At 38.5% G+C, this 21,076-nt stretch overlaps 1 protein-coding gene across 2 annotated transcripts in view; it reads right to left on the reverse strand.

The window, feature by feature from the left end:
* Positions 1-21,076, reverse strand: part of SGCZ (sarcoglycan zeta) — a 1,038,602-nt gene that overhangs the window by 682,351 nt on the left and 335,175 nt on the right. For both annotated transcript variants that reach the window (XM_088478800.1, XM_088478799.1), the window contains one exon: positions 8,695-8,766. The gene's annotated coding sequence lies outside the window, so the exon portion shown is untranslated. The remainder of the gene's footprint in view (positions 1-8,694; positions 8,767-21,076) is intronic.

Genomic DNA, 21,076 nt, shown 5'->3' on the forward strand with positions numbered 1-21,076 from the left:
ACTACAGTGTGGCATAGTATGAACTGGGGCACTACAATGTGGCATAATATGAACTGGTGGGAATTCAATGTGACATAAAGTGAGCTGGGGGCACTACATTGTGGCATAAAGTGAACTGGGGGCATTAAAATGTTGCATAATATGAATTTGGGCATTGTGTGGCATAATATGAACTACAGCAGGGCACTAAAATTTACATATAATGAACTAGTTTAGTTTATTGGAAGAGTGTGAAGAGATACTGTATCTATATTATTAGTAGCAGATTGCTTAGTTCAAATTCTGCTCTGCCACAATAATATCACTATGTCACACTATAAAGTGATTGTCAGAAACTCATGTTGGAACTCTCTCCTGAATGGTTTGTTCTAAATTTGGTGGTAAATTTCTGTCCACACCAAATACTTTTGAAAAAGTTAAATCATTATATACTGCACATTTTATGGCTTTTTTTCAGATATCACAAACTTTCATGGTGCAGAAAGAGGATGGATAGCTAAATGTAAAACCCTGTTACACTTTACATAAAATTATATTAATTAGATTTTTTAAATTTCAGAATTATATATTATATATTATAGATGTGCAGCTCTGGATTTCTGAAATCCGAACACAAACAAATTTAGGGGTCTAGAACCGGGTCAAGGTTTGGATTCACTTTTGTGTCCCGGTTCAAAAGAAGTCTCCATTCGGATCTGTTGCCTGTTCGGAACTCGGATTTGATAGCCGAACTTGGGTTTTGGATTCGGACATTTTAGCTGTTTTATCGATTTTTAATAGATGTTTATGGATTTTTATCCAAAACCAAAACACGATGATGAATCCAGATCCAAAACCAAAACACGGGGGTCCGCGCAAATCTCTATTATATATACAATATAGTTTTGAAGACAGGGTAAATGTGAAATTGTAAATATATTATAATCCATTTTTTTTTTAATGAAACAGATATGAACTCCTAGGGAGCACAGAATCAAGAACACTTATGTCCCTTAACCTGTCTTTAGACCAAGACAAAAAAGTCAGAGCTGTCAGAAAAATTGCTTCACCAATTTCACAGAACATTTCACCCTATATAGCATACATTTTATTTATGAACCATTTCATAAAAATGTAATTACTACTATGGTGAATCATAATATGCTGTCACAAGTAAACATTGACCATTTTCACAGCAGTACACTTTCCTCTCCAAAGGTAAATTGATGTGACATATTATTGCAATGCATTTATAAACTGCAGAAGGAGTGGACTTTAGTTCATACTCTACAGTGCACCTGTCATAGAATGTTACAACTACTAGCAATCATTTTTATGAAAAAAGTGTGATAATGATATATCTATGTTTAATGAATAACTTAATGCTTTATTACAGATTGCTACAGTTTGATTAAAAATGCTACAGTATATCTGTAATATCAATAGTTGTTCACTTTATTCTATTTCTTATATACATTTAGTAAACTATAAACATTCATATAGCCACAATCTCATCCTGGACTCGCACATTTTTGTACGCAAACCTATGGGCTGCAAAGAATACGCAAGTCCAGAGGTACTGTAAGGGAGGCATACAGACGCACTTACTCGCTTTGCAAGAAAACTCACACTCTACTGGATTGAGCCCATAGACTGTTAAGCATAAAGAGTGTAGCTATCCCTTTTTACTACAACTTACAACTTAAAGGTATAAAGAGGAAATGTGCGGTTCCGTTCTCCAGAAATCCAAATCAACCCAAATTTCGTGAATCTGGACAGATCCGAGTAGCGGCTCTGATCCTCCTGCAGTTCAGAACTTGGATATTAAATCCAAAATTTCAGATTTTGGATTGCAAAAATAAAATAATTTTAACTGTTTTTAAAAACTCTTTATAATTTTTTTTTTAAAACCCAGAACGAAAACCAAAACAATTGAGGTTGGTTTTGCAAAACCGAAACACAAAGATGAATCCAGATCCAAAACTAAAACCAAAACCAAAACATGGGGGTCAGCGCACATCTCTACTATAAAGGAAATAAGCTTGGTTTGGTCATGACCTAATTTGGTGCATTTGACCAGTGAGCATATTAATTCAGTCCGTAATAGACAAGGTGTACATAGGTGTTATGCATCTGTGCTCTGTCCCATTCACATTTAGCACTAATAGATAATGGATAATAGACATGGGGGTAGATGTACTAAGCCTTGGATAAAGTGGAGTGAGATAAAGTATCAACGAATCAGCTCCTAATTGTCACTTTACAGGCTGTATTTGAAAACTTACCATTAGGAGCTGTTTTATCAATTTTTAGTAGATGTTTATCGATTTTATCCAAATCCCAAACCAAAACATGAAGATGAATCCAGATCCAAAACACGGGGGTCCGTGGAGGTCTTACTCCACTTTCTTTGTCTCCAAAGCTTATTACATTTACCTCATGGTTTTAATTAAATCTTATATGAAAAATTTAAAAAAGTGATATATTAAATACAGATGTGCCCTACATATTTGCCGATTGCGCTACAAAAGTGCGCACGCATCGCGTCATATGATTTAACAAAACAGCATACGGTACGCTATGCTATGGCACGCACTGTGATCGCACCATGTATTCCTATGGCGGTGCGGGTGCGAACGCAATGCGCGTATCCGCTCGTAGGCACACGCCTTGCGCCAAGCGTGGTATGATATGCTGCATACGCAGAAAAGATGTAACAGGACACATCTGTAAATGTATCAATGATAACTATTTTGAATTCTATTGATAAGTATGCTAACGCTGTTAGCGAAAAATTTTGTTAGAAGTCATTGAGCCGAAAAAAAATTCTGCCAATCAATGGTGCAATAATGAAATCATGTGTTGTCTTTCTTCAAACAGAAATAACACAGCCCTTGTGAGTATTCAGTGTGATCCTTTGATACCCCAGCTAAGAGTATAAGCCAGATTGTGCCTCGATAACTCCAGCCATATTGTTTTATGAGACAGTGTGCAGATAGGAGCAACATGAAAAAAATGTTTGTCACATAAAATGATTTTGTTTTGTAAATGTACATAAACCAGCCAAACAACTATGAACAGCCATTAATTACTGCAAAGGCATGCCTTATTTATGATCTCCCATTGATATCTGTGCATTATAACTTCCATCTAACATAATATCCACAGTGATTACAAAAGCTTGGTATATTATAAATAGTCAAAAATAATGTAACATAATGTTGTGGAATGCATACTGTACAGCATATAGAACATTTTGTACAACATGCAATGGATGCAAACTATAAATCCCCTTGGCTTTGCATCTGGGTGCCTAGGGCCATAGTGAGGGGTGTGAACCCAAAGACTGTGGGGGTGGCACAGTCACTGTCCAATGGCACCCCTTTATAGCTACAGAGAAAGGCACTAGGGACATCCTTAGGATGCACTTGGCGCCTATCTACCTGGTCGTTATTGTGTGACATCATGATGTCTCAAGAGCACTATGTGAGCAAAGAGAATTTAATCAACAAACATCAAGGTGCATACCCACTCTCCATTCACAGAAGAGGCCTACTGTACAATCACAGAAGAGTGCAAAGTAGGTTTGTGAGAGATGGAAAACGCTGTGTACTAACACACAAGAGAGAGTGAATATCCCATCAAACTCCATCTGCCTGTCACTTTAGAATCACCCTGTCCATTAAAGTTTTTTTTTTGGTAATTTATATTGGGAAAAAGACCTTTCCTCTGCTACAGTGAAGACACAAAAGGTGCTACTTTAAAAGTATAGGATGAGACCCTACCTCCGTCTGCTCAGAGATGGTGGAAAAATTTAATTTTTGCAACCTACTGAAAAGCAAGGAACTTCCCTAAAAAAGCATCCACGCAACCTTTTATCTAATGTCAGTAATCCTGCAGGCAAAACTAGGAACATCAGTGCACCTACATATTCATCAGTACTTAGCAAGAAACACCTAACTACTCCCATCATCCTATGAAAACTTCTGTTCTTCGGCAAATGCTGTGATCTTGAGCTTTAACTCTAGCAATTTGGTGAAAATTTTAAGACACACAAGAAATATTCCTGCTCCAGATATTATTTAAAACATATATAACTTTGAGTCCCAACATTCATATAATAAAAAGAGGAGTATTTACACTTATTTTATTAAAAAGAGTGCTACCACTAAACTCACTTTACCCACCAAAAAGAACTAGAACAGTTAAAATGATGTGGTGCACAATGGACTCGATAAATAATACTTGAAAACTATTAATCTTCAATTATTTTTAAAAAGTTTGAAAAAAAAAGACTCTAAAAATAATGGTGTTAAATTATTATTTATTGTGTGCATTGTAGTTCACTTCTACGAAAATCTAGGACAGTCTACAGAACTTTTTGTGCACATTGCAACAAGTGAGGATTTATTTGCTGTGCCTTGGACATTTTGTGCTTCAAAAGTGAAGCCCGGAGTTTCCAATCATGCAACATAAAGGCATTTTTCCTAATAATTAAAAACTTGCTTTTCATCTAGCAAAACAGATTGTGGAAATAATTTCAGTTTAATTTGTGGAATGACTACAGGAGATGGCTAGTTTTGTATTATGTTTAGCAAACACTGAAATTCTGTCTAAGTGATGCTAATTTAATGTTGACTTTGTCATTTGCTCAGTTTGATGTGTTAGAATAGTTAATTATGATCATTTGGTGATTTATCTGTTCAAACATCATAGCAAAAAAAAACATAATTGTTAATGATTTTATGAAAAAAGCAAACAGATCAGAATAATTAAAGCAGCTGCTCATCTATGGGGTTGTTTGATAAATTAAGAAATACATTTTTTTTTAATCACACCATAACTTATTTTCCAGCAATTTCAAGTGTCATTTAGCTATATTTTAGATATTTAGCCAAAAATTATTTTCAGATTCCTGTCACTTATATCAATATATAATTGGATGAAATTGAAAAGCGGCTCCAGGAATATAACACTAACATGCATTTCACTATTTCTATTATAATATACAGTACTAAATAAACCTTAAAACCCTTATAAGTGTAACATATACCATGGAATCCTAAAATGTCTAATTAGGCTCAAACATAGGACATTAGCAGAGGATGCAAATGTTTTAACAACTGGCCTAAGAAGGGCACATCCAAAGCCCAATTACTCAAATGGAAGGTGAGACTGATTGTTAATGTTTAGTGTTTCAACTGAAATGAGAGAAATTTGCACTGTAATAGGCCAAATCTATGCAACAATGGTAGACACCCCCAAGGGAACCCTCCAATATACCACTTTGGACATCTGAGTTTCCTCAAAGGCAAAAAAGTAGTTGGGATCACTTTTCCAGAATTATACGGCTATACATTTGTATCTGTCCAAAATCATGCTTACCTACTTTCCTCGAACTTGTGGGACGTTCCCAAATTTTCTGGTAGCCAACTGCATCCCCGAAAGAGTGTCTGGATCTCCTGCATCCCTCCACTTAGTGAAGTGGGCAGGATGTGGAGATAATTGCATAAATATGGAAAGGGTGGGGCTAAATGATGTGAAACACGGACATAGGAGCCTGGCCCTGTCCCCGAAATGGACAGCTGTGTCTCCTTTCCAGGATTCTCCCAGAGAGGAGATTTAAAAGGTCAACAAGTATGGTACAATATACTACCCTAACCCAACAGCATTGGACATAGCTCCCACATTTACCGTACATGTATTGTGCTGGATCCATGTCTTTTGCAAGAGGTAAAATGGGCCCAAATTACTAAAAGGCTGGTCTGAAGTAGCTGGCCCTAGTCAGTATCTATTAGCAGGGACCACCGCATAGGCTAAGACTATTGATTCAGAGATGTTTTAAGTCTACTCATGCTTCTGAGTCACAATGTGCATGCGTCCATATGGTTACCGATGGTTACCGGTGGGAGATGCAGAATGAATTTGGACCCAAGAGCCGTGGATTTCAGTAGGCATTCCTGAGAGTTAACAGGGGGTGGTTAGACAGATGCGGGTCGTGTTGCTAACAGCGACCGCATCTAAAGACACAGTAGAGCTGACAGAGGAAGCCATGTTCTGACAGAGAAATTGTACCTGCCATAGGGCTGGTGCAGGCTTTGATGGTGCGAGTGGGAGCTTCAGCATGAACAGAACCGATCGTGACATTACCATAAAGAGACAGATGTGGCCACCTCTGAATCAGTACCTATATGAGTTTCATTTACATTTTACAGATCTGCCTAACTAGGAGTAGTCTGTGGCACTCCATTCAATCCTATGGAGACGCATCCAGCAACATGGTACCTGGGCGCATCTATATTTTATTCCAGGAACAAAATACAGTTATTATAATATTATCTTAGATCTTATATTTCTGCTCTTTTTTAAGCTTCGGAAGAAAAGAATGCCAGTCCTAATATTTCAGGAAAGTGGTAGACCTCTGACTAAGCTATAGGAGTCTATTTACTAAGCAGTGTTAGGAGTCAGAGTGAAAAGTGATAGGAAAGTGATAAGGTGCCAGCCAATCAGCTCCCAACTGTCATCTCACAGGCTGTGTTTGAAAAATGACAGTTGGGAGCTGATTGGCTGGCACCTTATCACTTTCTTTTCACTTTCCACTCTGTCTCTTATCACTGCTTAGTAAATAGACCCCTTAGAAACATATGTAAAATATGCCCTCAAATTAAAGAAATACTAAACTTCTAACATGTTTGTTTGTTGCTGGTATTAGACAAAATGTTCAAATATTTTCTTAAAATCTATCATTAAGCTCCATGTTTTCATTTATTAATGTTGCGCTACCACACACATAAAATTTCCAGCAAGGCATTAGCAGGAACGGAGGGTTAAGGTGAGGGGCATATTATTAAAATCTTTTTAAGTTCAAGGTAGCACAAGTTCCAAATGCTACAAAGTAATATATGGCCAAAGCATTCAGTACCTGATTATTTGGAGATATTTGATTTGATTTTTGAAGATGCATTCTGCAGAGATATTCCCTCTTCATCATGAGCTGAAATGTATTAGCATTCCTTTACAAAAGCCTAGAGACTAGGTTATAATGAACCTTGCAAGAGAAATAGTGCCATGCTGGCAGGTATATATAGATATAGACATGAGGGAGAAGACAAGCGCTAGTATATTCATTTGTAATAGTTATTCATTTTCCAATACTTTTCTCACAGTCCCAAACAGTGACAGCAAAAACAAATTAGATGTAACAGTGCTGTCTCCACCCACCCAACACATTGTGATACCAACATACTGTATGTGTTTTGCAGTGAATGTCATAATAAGTTATAACACAGTTTTGTTGTTTTCTTTTCATTAGTAGAATTGGATATATACTGTAGTGGGTGTTCATATTGTTATATTGATATATAATTTTATTTTCTGTATTTGCTATTATTAATATAAGCTAGATCGGTGTACACTAGCCGGATAAGTGATATCAATGTGTATATTTACATATAACATACTGATTCCTACAGGGATTGCAAGATGTCTGGTAGGAAGTGGGGCAAAATAATATTTGGATCTGGCAATAGGAGCAGATCAGCATGATAATATGTTTGCAAATGTTGAAGTTGAATTCAGGTGACTTGCAGCATAAGTGTACATTTATACATGTTTATTGAAGAACGGTTGCCTAGAGCCTTAAATAATAATTGATTAAAAAAATGAGCACGTCCTATCTGCGTAACTTTTTGCTTTTATAGTTTACTTCACTTTCTATATATCAAGTATGCCAAATCAAATAAAGAATCCTGGGGGACATCAAGGCAAATTTAAAATGCAATAAGTATACAGTATAAAACCACACCGACAAGGTAAACAGAGATAAGATGACAATGGTGAATAAACACAGAGGCATTACATAGGAATGACTTTTCTTATAATATATCATTATCTGGAAATGACAGGGATAGTTTAGACTTTGCTAAAGAGATAAAAGGTATAGCAATTCCCAAACAAGCAGAAAAATATCAGTTTTAAATCTTTTCCTGCAGAAGTTTAAAATAGGGAAGATAATTACATGGTTGCAAAGATTACAGTGCTTACACTAGAGCTAACCATATAAAGTTGTGCTTAGGCAATTGTTTTACTTTGCAAGGTTATTGTACTCTCAGTAGTCAAGCAATGTATAACAATACAAATGATTAAGCATTCGGAAGAATTCTCCAATGCATACTCTGGTCCGCCACACTTACACAAAATAAAACAACTGTTTTATCCAACATGATAAAGTACAGCCCGCAATAAATACATAATTAAGGATATCTGTCTGTTTTGTCTTACTGAGATCTGTTGCTCCATGATAACATTCCCAGCAGGTTACGTTATGTCCATTTATTTTTCTCTTTTGTGTTTACATAAAAAAAATGGATTGCAGGAATATATTTTAATATAAGCATGTGCAATACATGTATAGAGAGATAACTATATTGCATGCATGAATATTTCCTATAGAGTACATGCTGGACATATACAGAGAAGAGTATGACGGTAAAGCTACAGCGTTCTTTTCACTGTTTAAACAATAAATGATCAAAAGACCACGGTGCTCAGTGGAGATAATACTAATCAACAATGAATAATCTCTCATGAAACACAACTATTATGATCTTATTAGAAACCATCATTGCAGTTTTACTTTTGCATCCACAGTTCTAATACTCATGGCAGAAATGAAAATAAAATGTGATATCTGTTATTAAACAGATATGCTCCTACCTCAGTACATTGGTGATAGCTCAGATGTCCCCCCAATGTACTTTGTCTTCAGGTTAAGCTTCAGCCACCACCCTACAAAAAATGACACAGAATCATATGTCAAAAGCAGTGATAATGTTACTTATATCACATTTTATTCATGTCTAGTGCTCTACCTGTAACACGCATCATATCATCCATTACTTTCAATAATTTTCAGCACAATCCAGATAATTAGGAGATAGAAAAATGGTCATTTACTGTATATATTTTATTTTCTTGTTTTGTTTTCCATTAAACAGTTCTCTTTGTTATACTGATCAAGGTATTTGCAGAAGCTGGACTGGAAAAGCCTGTGATTCTGTTAATTATTGACACACACACACACACACACACTCACACACACACACACATGCACAATGTTATACTTGCCTACTTTTGAAAAAAGCATTTCAGGGAGATTGTGAAAGCAGCACATATGAGCGTGGCGGTAAAGTGGGCGTGTACTGCTACATCTGAGGGGCGTGTCATAAATTGACATACAAATGTAAAAGAGCCCCAAAGCAGATGAGATCTACTTGTTGATGAAAACACACTGATATTTTTCAGAGGTTACTCATGTATTGTATTTTACAAGGGGTTCAATATGTGTCCAAAAGTAACCTTATATGAAAATGCATGTAGCCTTAGGAATCATTGTGTCTTATAAGCAATGCAGGGAACTGGCACTGATTATACCACTTGTATGTATACATCTCTGATTTCTTTTTTTTCCCCAAGTATATACAGTAACAGCTACATAATGGGGGTAAGGGGCAAGCAGGGAGATTGCTAGATTTTTCAGGGCGTCAGGGAGATTGCTACTATTTCAGGGAGTCTCCCTGACAATCAGGGATAGTTGGCAAGTACAGTATGACACAAATGCAAACGCACACAAATGCGTACACACACACATACTCACACAATGTAATATATGCCTGAATGTATGCCTGAATCCTGGGCAATTTAAATTTATTAAGGTATTATTTTTTTAAATGATTACTAGTCTTGTTCAGCACCATACCAGGGCAGCAGAAAATATTTTCAGAAAATATGATTAGTTTTCTTATTTCTACTAACATGGAAAAGAAGATCTACTCAAAATGGGCTAATTTGTTTTTTTCATTGAAATAGTATGGCAGTTAAATAAAAGCAAATGTGCATGTTTTTGTGTTTTTACCCAACCAATAAATACTTTGCGCTCTTAGTTTATTATTAATCCACCTTTCCCAGAAAGGCAAAATCCATAGTCTATAAATAGATGTTCATAATAAAATCTGTATTTAAACTTGATAATGCAGTTTTTTCTACTAGTTTGAGTTAAACACATTTAATGTGTAGGAATAATATTGTAGTCCAAAGCATTTTGAAAGTAGATAACCAAATTAGGAAACATCTAAGATTATTAATGGCAGGATGGAAGAGATTATAACATGCCCACCTCTGGATTCAACACTTTCTGTAGTATTAAGTGTTATATTAAGAGGGAGCACATTGTTGCATGAGGAAACGCACTTCTTATAAAAGAGAGGGACCAGAAGTGTGTAAATGTCAGCATGGGCAAGATAGCATACATTATGTGCAAAGGCACAATGACTTCACCATGTCCCTTCTCCCTTTACTTGAGGTGGACTTGTAAGTATACTTCCCTTCCCCTTTGATCATTTAATCCCTGCAGTGCTGAGGATTAGCGAGGCTCATCCTCAGCACTTTTGTTGTATATGCTGAGAAAGAAACACACTCGACCATTGCAGTGAAAACCAGGAGGCGGAGAGGAGGACAGACATGGCACATGCTTTGGGTGATGAAGATGTATATTGCTGTACATCTACAGCCAGCAATGTCATACTGAAAATACTTTGCTATTCAGTCTGACAATGACTAATCCAAGTACAGTAATCAAAAGGGGACCAGAACTCTATCTATTGGATTATTATAAGCATACAGATGTTTTGAGCCCTGTGTGGGGAACATTACAGTTTAAATAATAATTACTATTGATTTTAGGTATTATTATGTCTATCATAATATTGATGTTGAATGTTTAATTGCATTAGTTTTGTGATCATTATCATTACTATAGCAATTGAGTGGTAGTCTCAACAATAGTCGTGGGTGCAATATAAACAATTATACTGGCATTTATACACTGTATTTTATAAAATATATATATATTTAAGTTATGTTTCAACATCAAACATGAAAAGAATAGGAAAGAAGAATTTTATACACAGCAGGATACTGTATATTAATGAACCAGACATATGCACCAGTAAATTGCATATAAAATCATAACAGGTAGAAACATAAAAATGGCAATACAAAAGTAAAATGCATGAGTGACCTGCAATTCTGTTTCACTGTTCAGTTCTTTTGTTGAAATCAGTAAACCTTGAAACTAAGTAGTTTATCCGTGTCAGCTTTTTTTTTTAAAGAATATGAAAACTAAAGTTACAGAATTATAGAATCATTTTACACAAACATCTATTAAATATGGTGAAAAATGTATTGTTGCCACTATCACAAACAATGGTGTATTTATAATGGGTCCAAGGGGGCCCATGCCACACACCCTGCACCCCTATACAGGTATACTTACATCTTTGCAGTCTCCTGAGTCCTGCATCTGCTGGCGGCCTGAGGTAAATTGCGCTTGTGCAGTATAGATGTTCACAGGAATAAGTCGCAGGTGACATTTCCCTGAGCCCTGCGCATGGGCAGTAGATGCTGGCATTAAGCCAGAGTCTACTGAGCTGCCAGACACAGAGTCTGAACACGGGCTCTCTCCTCTCTTATACCACTCCAGTCCCGGAATTCCCCCCATGATGGCAGCCCTGCTGGACATGGTCTTCAATGTTGGTCTGATGAGTGATGTCAATGGGTGATTCAACTGCAGATACAGTGACAGGGATCACATAGATTCCCGATTTTCAGCTGATGACTTTCATGCACCTGACATTATAGCGCCTGCTAGTATATATAGGACAACTTATGTTAATATGTTTGGTAATATCAAAAATAATGCGGATGGAGGAGACAGAAGGCATATACACACAGCGTGCGTGGAAATTTTATAGTATCAAAATATTGCTCATAGAGCTCAGCTGAAGAAATGTTCACTGAATAAACAATATTACCATTTGTTTCATGAGTTTTTAGTTGAAAACAGTGATGTGGATAGAAAAAGAGCACAATCTACCACTTTCAAAAACTCTATAACATTGTTAATACATTGTATTCATTTCCTGTATTCACACTGCAACATTGTAATGATAAGTGTTCTCATATCTCTTCACAGAGTAGTTGGTATTATAACCCTTACTGGGAGGTCAATTTCCAACAGTGGCTGCCTGACAAAGGAGGAAATCCCAATCGTCCTAAAGGTAATTATTTACTAACCTAACCCCCATAACCCTAACCCTCCTTAGGGGTGCCTAACCCTATCCTCCCCCCCCCTGTGCCTAACCCTAACCCCCCCTTCCCCACTGCCTAAACCTAAGTCCCCCGGGGGGTGCCTAACCCTCCCTCCCCCTAGCCTAAACCTAACCTCCCGGGGGGGGTGCCTAACCCTAAGTCCCCCCTGGGAGCCCTAAACCTAGCCAACCCCCCCGCGGCTGTCCACTGCGGTGCCCGGCATCCGCTGGATCGGGATGCCAGGCACCGGTCTCCCGACGTTGGGCAAATGACAGGCGTCTAGATTTAGACGCCTGTCATTCGTCCCTAGTCGGGATAAAGCAGTCTGGAAGCCGGTGGTCGGCATTTAGACTGTCGGGTTCCAGACTTCATCTCTTACTGGGTAACATGCATAAATCGTAGTCTCGCACTGTATAGTATAGTGAAAGAGAAGGATAGTGAAAATTATCCAGAGGGTAGTGATGGGAATGGCTGCTGTACATTATATACCCCTGATATTTAGTAGTGTGTGAGCGGATAGCCTAAACACGTCTGGTAGAATGAAAATATAGATAACAAGCATCTGTTTTCAAAGTGAATTCAGTGGTGGATCTGATACCATAGGCACATCAGATGCACTTTTATCTAAGACCACAGTTGATGAGAGTGCCTGATTACAGAATGACAGTGCACAGGGTACTGCTACCTGCTGTGTGCCAGTGACCAGCAGGTGAACGTGCCTGTAGAGTGGTCCCAAAACCTGAATATAGCTAAGAGGTAAAAGTCCTCTCGTCGTGTATAACGTTGGCAGCCCTGATGTCTGTAATACCCTTTTCACGCTACAAGCAATAACCCGGGTTGTTGCATGTGAATGTGCAGCAACCCAGGTTATTGTGCAGTGTGAAAGGGCCAGGTTGAGATAAGCCGGGTCGAGCCGGCATTTAAACCCTGGTCACGAGAAGTGTTGAACACTGGTTTTACCTGGCTCACAGTGCAGAGTGAACGGGTAACGCAGGTCCCGTTCACTGCATAGGAAGAACCAGCACTTGGAGATGATCTAATCTACAAGCGCCGGTGGCACGTGATGGCGGTGACATCATCAACCCCGCAATAGTGCCGGGTCAGGCTACCAGTCTGAAAGGGGTTTCATCCGGGTCGCATCTGGGATGGACCTGTGAACAAAATCCCGGGTGCAACCCGGCATTCAGATGTGAGAGGGGTATAAGACAGCCCAGGGATGTCTCAGGGAAATGAGGCAGGGGACCAATACCTTCGGTGTCGTGTACCAGTATGATGGATGGAGATGGATTTGGAGTATGGAATCAGTCATACAATAAACTTTAAGAATCTCTGTACTTTTGGACTATCTTGCTCTGCATAGTATTTATAGTATTTGTGGATTCACACACACACAGGGGGAAATTTACTAAGAATCATGTACGGTTGATTTTGCATTTTTCTGTGATAAAGGTGCGATTTTGCAAAACTGAAATTTACTAATGGTAAAATCACATGTATACCACATGTCAGACACGACTTTACAGATCAAATCGTGTCACAGCACTATCCAAACAAACATTGTCAAAATTATACTGGTACCAATGCAAATCACAAATTTACTAAGAATCGGTTTACCAAATTGACAATACTCACACATAAATTGCACCTCAATGAATGAAATCAATGCACTAGTTTGTATGCAACTGTGGGTGTATCTGCATGCAAAATGCTACAGTACGTTACAGTGTCAGCGGCTGTGACACTGTAATGTAGTATTTTGCATGCAGATACACCCGCAGTGGCGTGACTAGAAGGCTGCTTATAACACGCAAAGAAGTAAGATGTACAGTATGTGAATCTGTATGTTTGCGAATTTCACAGATTTGCTCGGATTTCACATGCTTATTTTGGAGATGCGAGTTCCATCATATGCCAGATTTGCGACTTCAGTTACGAGAATCACCTGATTTGACTCGCACATGCCATAACACGACTAGTTACACCATCGAATAACAAAACGCAAGCAAACACAATCCTTTGTAAATGTGCGTTTTGCTGTGGAAAACGTTCCAGCGATAAGATGTGAGAATGGAACGCATCAAACACGATTCTAAGTAAATTTCCCCCACACTGTCCGGAATGACATAGCAGCTCAAATGTCACCAGTCTTATGGCTAAATTTACTAAGCGTCGCTTTTTCAGGGATTTTGAAACCCATACATATTGATGGGAAATTGAAGCACCAAACTACTGTATTTACTATTCAGCGGCTTTAATGGGGTTTTGTAAATCACCGTCAATGTCCATCTATTTTACATTTTTTGTGGGAGGTTTAATTATGAGACTTTGACCAAACCGACATAAAACTGACACATCTATCAGGCCAATCAGACAATTATTATGTATTGAAAAAGTCAGAAACTGTTACATTGATAATTCTCTTGTAAGGGAAATATTATTTTATTAATATATTAGTGGACAAAATTATTGTTTAATTGTATTAGTTATTAATTATATTGCAGGGTCTATATTAAGTAATTGGTGTTTTAATGATTTTAATGATAAACATTGCAAAAGTTACAGCAGGTAACTCCATCAGAAGATGGCATTAGCTACCAGGGCCAAGTTCTGTAATGCTTTGCATTCCGGAGAATGGTAAATTTACCAATTAAGAAGCTTTTGCGGTTGAAAACGGGGGAGCAGATACTGTTTCTCCAAATCTGCTGCAGTCTCCTGTTCATACATCCGGGTAGTACTTAATATTTCTGAGATACTGTATATACCAAATTGTTCTCAAATAGTGCCCCAGAGAGTATAAAAAGAAAAAACACCAAACACCTTGGAGTCGAATTGAAAAAATACTAAAAACTGGTTTTGACTAATTATAATGATTAAAAAGCCCAACAAAAATACACAAAACTAATTTAGGGTATTTTGGGGTTGCTGAATTCAAAAATAAAAAAGTTTTTGTTCAAATTAACTCTAGTCCTTGTAATAATAGATACCCTCAAGTAATAGGGAATCTACCGGAACATTCTAGAAGGTGAGACACATATTTTTTAGGTGATCTAGATGTTTACTCCGCGATCATTCTAGAATATTCCCTCTCCGTATATAAGTGATCGGCCACCCGTTCAGCAGTGAGTTGACAGTTATCTGTTGTGTGCTTCTTGTTTCTTGGCCATGTATCTAGAAAAGTAGAGCCAATCCAGCAAAAAGAATGTCATATTCGGAATCAGCACCACAAAGTTACTCCAAAATCACTCTAATATGATTGGCAATAAAATGAGTGTTGATAAGTGTTATACTTGACTGATATTTGAAATAACATTTCCACCTGAAAGTAGCGGTTCAATATAAAGACATACAGTAACTGTTAGCAGATATGTTAGAATAAGTAATATACTGTACCTTAACAGCACCTGCGAGAATGGAAACACAGGAAAGGCGAGTACTGCAATAATGAAGCCATCATTACATAGGATGTCAGTTACATGTTGTGAAATAACAGCAATGGCCATGTCTTCATTTTCAACTGCCTATTTCAGGCAAAGTCATATTTCAGGAATCACAACTTATTGAAGTACATAGTGGTACATGAAATATTTGTTTTAATTAGGCAAGACCATCAGATTTATATTTTTGGAGTTACACTTTAAGTGCTTGATAGGGAGATTTGAAAAAAAGTTTATATCTTCTGATATCAACATAAGAATCCATAAAATGTATCATGTAAAAATGTATGGCATGAGCTTTGTACATAAAATAAGTATTATCTATGTATAGTGCAAGGAAACATATTGTTGCTTATACCAGAACACTGACCAAGTTTAACAGGAATCTCTGATAGCACAATGTCAAGCAACTTAGAATGCTAATTATCTGTTGCTATGGAGACTTCCTTACTTTAACAATCCAGCATACTCTAGATATAGGCCTTCAGCTATTGTACAGTTTAGAATGTATTTCATGGATTTTCTCAAAGACTAATTTTGGCAACTTTGCTAAAAATATCAATTTGCCTTTCGGGCAAAAATGAGATAATCAAATTTTTTCTCCATAAAATATATTCAATAAAAATAGCTTGATGCAATGTTACTTTGTGACGCATGTTTAATTTTATTTTATTATATAAGTCCATGTTTAACTATGCATATTCATGGTTATAAGCAATGATTGTATTCTGCTAAATGCTGCTTTAAAACATTATTCTTTCAGTACAATGCCTATGGTGGCAACTATGTGAATATATATTTATACAATTTATATATACACAGAAACATAAGTACACTACTATAGGATAAATATATATAATGCTACTGTATTGCCAAAAGTTTGTGCATTTTCAAATGAACAGTAATAATGTTTATGGTACAAATTAGGCATGATATCAATTTAACCCTCACAAATGGACACTAAGGCCCGCATTCAATTAGAAGCGAAAAGCCGTGATCGCGATCTTTCGCCAGGCGAAAACATCTCCGTATTCAATTCCATACGCTTTTCGCATACGTGGAAAGTCAATGCAATGTGAGAGGCGAAAAAGATTCGCCTTTGAATAGCAGGAGAAAAGAAGTGCAACATTTATGTTTAGGGGTGCAAAGGTTGGGAAACCACTCAGAACTCTTGGAACAGCCCCCAATGGACAACTGCATCAAAAAATTCCTAAAAATGAACTTAAGAACACCCAAAAGAAGTACTTTTTTAAAATTTTGGGGCGAAAAACCACAAAGTGAGGGGTACAAGTTCGCAAACTAGCGAAATAAGGTTCTGGAGGTGCACTAAGAAGGGGTCAAGTGTTTTTGGGATTGCAGGTGCTTTTATGAGGGTAGAAATTCGCAATTATTAAAACTGCACTTTGGAGACATTAGAATATGTTTGCACCCAAATTTGACAGGACTACTTATTTTCTCCAAAAAATACTGCTTTATGCTATTGTTCACCACTTGTGTAAAGATGCGAATAACTGGCAATTGTGCGAACTTAAGTACCTCAAACAGTAGTATTAGGGCTAATTGGGCACTACTACATTGTTCCCCAATGTTTCTGCATCTTTTTGGGGGGTTCAGGCTGATTTCCCCGATTCTGACACCACTTTCCGTCTGTTCTGACATCGCGTGTCAACGTTTTCGCGTGTTTTGGAATTGAATAAGGCGAATTGCGGGTACGGGCATGATAAGTTTCCACGGCTAAAATACGCGATGTAGGCGAAAAGTCTGGCTGACGAAACTTTATCGTATATGCGAAACTAATTGAATACGGCCCAAAGTTCCTAACATCACTAAATAAGGTCCTCAATTAGAAACCATCACATAAGAACAAGAAAGACAAGATCCAGGTCTCCCTATCACTTTACAGATTACTAATAGCGTTTAATGGCAGCTTTCAGGCCAATGTTTAGATCAAAATTGTGTGTGGTGCTATTAGCATTTTATAAAAATGCCTAGAAGAGACGTTCAAGTATTTCCAGCAGCACCTGGGATATGAGGACTTGCTGTCACCCCAATTTAAAACAGAGGCACTAGGCCAGAGGTTCCCAAACTTTTTTGAATCGCGGCGCCCTAGAGTATCATTTATTTATTTATTACCAGTTATTTATATAGCGCACACATATTCTGCAGCGCTTTACAGAGCATATTTGGCCTCTCACATCAGTCTCTGCCCCTATGGAGCTTACAATCTATATTCCCTACCATGTGTACATGCACACACATACACACTAGGGTTAATTTTTGGTGGGAGCCAATAAAACCTACTAGTATATTTTTGGAGTGTGGGAGGAAACCGGAGTAGCTGGAGGAAACCCATGCAAGCACAGGGAGAATATACAAACTTCGCACAGTTAGGGCTGTGGTGGGAATCCAGACAGTAATCCTAACCATTACACCATCTGTGCTGCCCGAGTATCAGCATTATTTTCACGGCATCCCTAGTAAAAAAGTTTGTTATTGAGAAATTCTGAAAAAATTTAGTGAAGTAATAAAGTGAAGTAAATTGTGCTTACCTGTCATCCCTAGGGTCAGTTATGTGGGGGTGGACAGGTTTGCACTTCTGTTTGTCCACATATTTACATTATATTGACCTTAAAGAATTTGATTTTGGGCTGGACCACCAACCTGAGGCACCCCTGCAAGTGTCCCAAGGCACCCCAGGGTGCTGCAGCGCACAGTTTGGGTACCACTGCACTAGGCTATTATTATCTTTTTGTCTCCTTGTGACCATACTATCAACTTAATCTAGATCATTGTGTGATGACATCACTGCACAGCATGAGCACTTAAAAGTCAATGGCCAAGGGTTGCCACTTCTCAGGGTGTTACCCTGGCAACTTGTGGCCGTAAACATTACACATATTCCTTCGCAGTCGACATAGGTTAAGCACTGCTACTGTAATTCTAGGTAATGTGAGTATAGGTACATAGCACAAAAAATATAATTGCCCTATTATTGTTTCCAATATCTACCAAACAGAGCCGTAACTATACATTTTGGTGACCTGTGCCAGAAAGAGCATTGGTGCCCCCATATCGCAAACAGGGACAGTGCGCCCTTTATTCACATTAAACTACATAGTAGTGTCCCTTATACATGTTATGCTACACAGTAGTAATGCCCCTTACACATTATGATAACAAAGTAGTGATGCCCCTTACATATTATGCCCACAGTATGAGTTCCCCATTACACATTATTCCACACAGTACAACCCCCCCATTACACATTATGCCGCACAGTACAAATACCCCCCTTACACATTATACCACACAGTACAAATTACCCCCTTACACATTATGCCGCACAGTACAAATCTCCCCTTACACATTATACCACACAGTACAAATCCCTCCTTACACATTATGCCGCACAGTACAAATCCCCCCTTACACATTATGCCACACAGTACAAATCCCCCCCTTATACATTATGCCACACAGTACAAATACCCCCTTACGCATTATGCCACACAGTACAAATCTCCCCCTTACGCATTATGCCACACAGTACAAATCCCCCCCTTACGCATTATGCCACACAGTACAAATTCCCCCTTACACATTATGCCACACAGTATAATTCCCCCCTTACACATTATGCCACACAGTACAAATCCCCCCTTACACATTATGCCACACAGTACAAATCCCCCCTTATACATTATGCCACACAGTACAATTTCCCCCCTTACACATTATGCCACACAGTACAAATACCCCCCTTACACATTATGCCACACAGTACAAATCCCCCCATACGCATTATGCCACACAGTACAAATTCCCCTCTTACACATTATGCCACACAGCACAAATCCCCCCTTACACATTATGCCACACAGTACAAATCCCCCCCTTACACATTATGCCACATAGTACAAAGCCCCCCTTTACACATTATGTCACAAAGTAAAAATGTACAAAGCCCACACCCCCTTACACATACACCCCCCCCCCCTGCACACACTGTGAGAGTCGGGGAAGCCACAGTCTCTGTCCCCACCAGTGCCATCTACAGTATTTACTGTAGCCCAAAAACTAAGGAACGGCTCCTCTGCGGAGGGCACTGTGGAACTGGACTGGGAGAGACATCATGACATCTCTCCCAGTCCCTGAAGATGGGGAGGAGAGTGAGCAAGGGGGCAGGCAGCTGCACTGCTGCCGACTGTAATGTGTGTTAGTAGTGGTGCGCCCGGCAGAGAAGGAGCCGGGCATGCCGCTATTATACATTGCAGCAGGCTGTAGAGGAGAGGCAAGCTAGTGGGGGTGATAGTGGGTGGAGGTGGCTAGATCCACCCATAGGGCATGTGAGTTCTGTGTTGGCGCACTGGCTGCACCACCCTAGTTACGGCCCTGCTACCAAACATAACACCCCAGGAGTGACAGTGGGGTATATTTTGCATCGGGATCAGGGACTTTTAGTGCTAAAAGAAAATGGACCTTATTGTACATATCAATGCAACTAAATGTAATACTTAGGGGTCTATTTACTAAGCAGTGTTAGGAAAAGTGAAAAGTGATAAGGTGCCAGCCAATCAGCTCCCAACTGTCATCTCACAGACTGTGTTTGCAAAATGGCAGTTGGGAGCTGATTGGCTGGCACCTTATCACTTTTCACTCTGTCTCCTAACACTGCTTAGTAAATAGACCCCTTAGTGGGTTGTCCCACAAAGTACTATACTTAGGTAATCTTTCCTGATTTTTTTATGCAATTCATAGAAGATTATGGTTAGCTGATTGTAACACATTGCTTGGCAACCTCACTTTTCTACTTGTGACTTTCTCTACCATCCCTTTCCTACCCGCACCCTACTTCTGCATTCTGCTTTAAATTAATCTTATCTACAAAATCAAGTTATGTTTGTTTGTTTTTTCAAATGGTCTTTAAATGATATTTATTTAATTTGCAGTATATTTGATACTGGGGGACACTGTATTGAACAGATGCAGTATAGAAACAGTTCAGTACATGCAGTGTATATACTGTAGTTATCACTGTGGCAAAAGAGTGTCTGGGGGAGGAGGGGTGTTTGTCTTAACTCTCATGGAATGTGCCTGTTACCTTTCTCTTGCCATGGGGAGGGCATTATTTGGAGAATTTTAGGAAATGTTCTTTCTGTGTGACATTCATGATATAGCTGCTAGATTTAAAGTGATAATTAGTTTTAAAGCAAATACAACCTAGCTTTGCCTTATACACCGTTTGATATTTAGCTGCTAGCTCACAAAGATCACTCTTGTGCTTGCAAACCACAGTCTAGTATATTTGGGCCAGAGGTTGTCTTAACAATTAGGGCCTGAGGTGAATGCAATACCGATGTTTGCACATTTAAGCGACTCTCCTAAAAACCCCTCCAGTGCCATGCATTCCCCTGAGTGTACGCAGAGCCTGCTGTTGTGTACGGAGATGCTAGCAGTAGAACCGGCAAGATAAAACAAAGTGTTCTTGGGCGGTGCCTGGGAGGTGGCCTGAAGAG

Source organism: Taudactylus pleione, unplaced genomic scaffold (genome assembly GCF_031769625.1).
Source record: "Taudactylus pleione unplaced genomic scaffold, aTauple2 ptg000218l, whole genome shotgun sequence".
NCBI lineage: Eukaryota > Metazoa > Chordata > Amphibia > Anura > Myobatrachidae > Taudactylus > Taudactylus pleione.